This window comes from Plecotus auritus (assembly GCF_963455305.1).
Source record: "Plecotus auritus genome assembly, chromosome: 3".
NCBI classification, from domain to species: Eukaryota; Metazoa; Chordata; class Mammalia; order Chiroptera; family Vespertilionidae; genus Plecotus; species Plecotus auritus.
This window is the reverse complement of record NC_137772.1, coordinates 73,356,934-73,362,159: the sequence shown is the minus strand read 5'-3', so window position 1 is coordinate 73,362,159 and position 5,226 is coordinate 73,356,934.

Sequence of the window (5,226 nt, the reverse complement as noted above, 5' to 3'; positions counted from 1 at the left end):
ATTTCTAGTTCCTAAAAAAATATTGAGTGTCATACAAGTTATATAATTTATGAATGGTAAAGATAAATTCAATAATTTTATAATGTCTAATAAATCACATCCTCTAGGAGCCACACATTTTTTCCTAATTTCTGAATTTCAAAGTTCAATTACATTACCAAATCGAGTTTTTATTATTTTATTTAAAAAGACCTGAGAGACTTGAGTGCAATATTTTGAAAAAGATTACATATGTATAAACCAAATTTGCAATAAATGAAATCAATAAAATATCTGATATTTTTATTGTCACTTATAGGTAGTAATGGGAATTAACATATTGCGATAGCTTTATTGTTAACAAAAACTACATAAGCCACCCTGGCTGGGTTGACTCAGTTGGTTTGAGTGCCATCCTATACACCTAAAGGCTGTGGGTTTGATCATAATCAGGGCACATACCTAGGTTTCAGGTTTGATCTCTGGTTGGAGCATGTATGGGAAGCAACCCAACGGATGTTTCTCTCTTACATTTCTCTTTCTCTCTAAAAATCACTTTCAAAAATTTCTTAAAAGATTCCACTAAAAAGCAACTGGATCTAATAAATGAATTTGGAAAGTAGCAGTATATAAAATCAATATTCACAACACAGTGACATTTTTACATGCCAATGATGAAATATCAGAAAAATAAGTTAAGAAAACAATCCCATGTACTATTGCAACAACAAAAAATAAGGTACCTAAAAATAAAATAAGTGGTAGCATATAAGGTGTTCATGGGTTTAAAAAATAACATAATTACAATGTCTATCCTACCTAAAGCAATCTACAGATTCAATGCTATTCTTATTAAACTACCAATGGCATATCCTGCAGATCTAAAAAAAAAAAAAAGCAAACATTTAAAAATTCATATGAAACCAAAAAAGGCCTTGAATAGCCTCAGCAATCTTGAGAAAGAAGAACAAAGTTGAAGAGATCACAATATCTGATATTAAACTATACTACAAGGCCATTGTAATTAAAACAGCCTGGTACTGGCATAAGAACAGACATATAGCTCAATGGAACAGAACAGAGAGCCAGAAATAAATCCATGCCTTTATGGTCAATTAGTGTTTGACAAGAGGATGCATAAAAAAAAAAAAAAAAAAAAAAAAAAAAAAAAAAAAAAAAACTACAAGGGAATAAAGACAAGCCCCTATATAAAGATACAGGCAAAAAACATGAAACTAGACCATCAACTGACACCATACACTGAAAAAAGCACAAAATGGATTAAAGACTTAGATGTAAGCTGCAAAAAAAAAAAAAAATCCTAGAAGAAAACATAGGCAGTAAAATTTCAGATATTTCTCACAGCAATATTTTTGTTGATATATCTCCTTGGGCAAGAGAAACAAAGGAAAATAAACAAATGGGACTATATGAAAATAAAAAGCTTCTAAATAGCAAAAGAAACCATCAACAAAATAAAAAGGAAACCTACTGCATGGGTGAACATATTGGCCAATAATACATCTGATATGGGGTTAATTTTCAAAATATATAAAGAACTTATGCAACTCAACACCAAGATGACAAAAAAACAAAACAAAACAAAAACAATTTAAAAATGGGCAAAGGGCCTGGCCAGTGTGGCTCTGTGGTTGAGCATTGACCTATGAACTAGGATGTTATGGTTCGATTTCCCGTCAGGGCACATACTTTGGTTGTCGGCTGGATCCCCAGTAGGGGACATGCAGGAGGCAGCGGATCAATGAGTCAATGATTTTTTCTCATCATTGATGTTTCTATCTCTCTCTCCCTTTCCCTTCCTCTCTGAAACTATATATATACTAGAGGCCCACAAAATTCATGCATGGGTAGGGTCCCTAGGCCTGGCTGGTGATCAGGGCCAATTGGGGCCTTCCAGCTGCCGGCCGGCACCTTTCTTTGTTCTGTGCCGCCCCCTGGTGGTCAGCATATATCACAGAGAGCTATCGAACTCCCTGTCTCCTGGTCAAACTCCCAAACTTTGCATACATATATATATATATACACACACATACACACACACACACACACATGCATGTATGTATATTAGCCATATATGGGCAAAGGATCTTAATAGACACTTCTCCAAAGTGGACATACAGATGGCCAATAGACATAAGAAAAAATGTTCAACATCACTAATCATAAGAGATGCAAACTGAAACCACAATGAAATATCACCTCACACTTTTCAGAATAGATATCATCAATAAATCAACAAACAAGTGTTGGCATGGGTTAGAGAATAGTAAACTATTGTGCACTGTTGGTGGGAATGAAGACTGGTGCAGTCACTAGGGAAAACAGTATGGAGTTTCCTCAAAAAAATCAAAAATAGAACTGCCTTTTGACTCAGCGATTTCATTTTGGGAATATATCAGAGACACTAATTTGAAAGAATATATGCACCCCTATGTTCATAGTAGTGTTATTTAAAATAGCCAAGATCTGGAAACATGCCAAATGCCCATCAATAAATGAGTGGATAAAAAACTGAGGTACATTTATCCAATGGAATATTTCTAGAAAAAAAAAAAAAAAAGGAATTCTTACCTTTTGCAACAGTATGTATGGACATGGAGATTATTATGCTAAATAAAATAAGCCGGTAAGAGAGAAAAAAATCCTATATAATAAAAGGCTAATATGCAAATTGTCCCCTCGGGAGTTCGACCGGGAGACTGGGAGTTCGATCACTTGCTATGACGTGCTCTGACCACCAGGGGGCTGTGTGTAACATGGTGGGTGACCAGTGGCAGTGGCAGGGTGCTGAGGGAGTGAGGGAAGGAGGAGGCAGGGAGGCGGGGAACCTGATTGGCCCTGATCACCAGCCAGGCCTAGGGACCCTACCCATGCATGAATTTCATGCACCGGGCGTCTAGTATCATATAGTGTCATTTACAGGTGAAATGTAATGAACAAAATTAACTGACAAACAAAATAGAGATAGAGGCATAGATACATGGAACAGACTGACAGCTATGAGAGGGAGGTGGTTTGGGTAGCTGGATGAAAGAAGGTGAAGGGATTAAGCAAAACACCCCCCAACCCCCACAACACACACACACGTAAATACACATATATCTGTGGGGATGGCCAGAAGGAAAGGTAGGTGGAGGTGGGCGGTGAGCAAAGGGGGGATAAATGGGGACAGAAAGAGACTTTGCTTTGGGTGATGGGCGCACAAGGTAGTGTACAGATGATGTTTTCATGAGTTGTATACTGAAACTAGTATGGTTTTGTGAACTAACATCACCCCAATAAATTCAATTAAAAATACAACATGTGCATACGTGGTAAAACCTTGAAAGAGCATATAGAGCACAGGATAGCTTTTGCTTACTGGGAATGTAACAGATTTTTTCATTATCCTGTCTCTAGGTGTTCAAAACTCCCAAGGCTGTATGAATTTAAGCACCCTAGTACACTGTTTGGTCTCAATAAAATGAATTGGTTTCTTAGAAAATCAGTACTTTTATCTGAAATTTAAAATATCATGTATGTAGAGTTGTCTAGTTCCTTGCCATTTAAAAATTTAGTTTATAAAATGTGGCACTTAGAAAATAGTTTTGTTCGTCAGGTTTTTAAAATATATATAAAACTCAAAGTATTCAGAGGTGGGTAAAAGTAGTGAGTATGTGGAAGAGTTTACACTTGCAATATTCTTTATTAATTAATGTATTATTTATTCATATTACAACTATAAACCTACTTTCGCCCACTCCTGTATATGTGTAAACATTATATATGTATTAATATATGATGTATTTATATTATTTGAATAATATTTATATAATACTTAGATGTACTCTCAGATTGTCCAAAATATAATTTACAAAGTTTCTATCATGTTTGTAAACAAACCTATTTCTGCTTGGATAAAATCATTGTGAAAAGCCTGCAAAAATCATATCTTAAGAGTGTATTACAGGATAAAGCCCAATTTTCAGATATACATATATAAAAGCTTACCTTAAAAATAAAGTTACTATAGGACTCAGGAATGCCACTTCTGAGTATTTTGCCAAAATAATTAAGTTAGGATGCCTAAGAGATATATATACTAACTTGTTAATTGCAACACTGTTCAGAATAGCCAAGATGAGGAAAAAACCTAAATGTCTATTGACCAATGAATGGGTAAAGAAAATGTGGTATACACATACAATGGAATATTATTCAGCCATAAAAAGAAAGAGATCCTGAAACACATGTAGATTAACTTTGAGGACAATATGCTAAGTGAAAAAAGTCAGACAGGGAGGGAAAATACTTCATGATTCTACTTATATGAAGTAGCTAAAATAGTCAAACTCATAGAAAAAGAAAGTGGGAGGGTGTGGAAAGGGGGAAATGAGAAGTTGTGTTTAAGGGGTATAAAGTTTCAGACATGCAAAATGAATGAGATCTACACATCTACTGTGCAAAATTGTGCCTATAATTAACAATACCATACTGTACACTTAAAATTTATGAAGAGGGTAGATCTCACATTATTTTTATGAGAATTTTAAAAAGCACAGAAACAATAACTTTACCTTCTAAAATGTGTGCCTTGCTCAGGAAGATGGAGTACAAGACTTGCACACCTTATTTCTTCAAAAGATAATGGGTGTCTCAATTAAATTTTCTCATATTTTAAAAGTAATTTACCTGTCATCTGCTGCAGGTCATATGCAAGAAAATAATTACAGCTATGGCAATGTTCTTTGGACAATGTGAAAGATATTTTGCTATTCATCTGCATTGTTCCAGAACAGTAGCAGAATGAATTTAAATAAAGTTCAAGCTGTAATTATTTATTGTTATCTTTTGGATTGTTTTTTACCTGGGTAATACAGAATAATAAACATAATCAGTTCCAGCTGGAAACACTTTTACAGTATGTCGAGGACAATAAGTTCGCCAATTAACTTTACCTGCTATTCATGCGGTATGTGAAAAGAATCACACAAAGGAGATTTTATTTTATTTTTTTAAATATATTTTATTGATTTTCTACAGAGAGGAAGGAAGAGGGATAGAGAGTTAGAAACATCGATGAGAGAGAAACTTCGATCAGCTGCCTCTTGCACACCTCCTACTGGGGATGTGCCCGCAACCAAGTTACGTGCCCTTGACCGGAATCGAACCTGGGACCTTTCAGTCCGCAGGCTGATGCTCTATCCACTGAGCCAAACCGGTCTTGGCACAAGGAGATTTTAATTA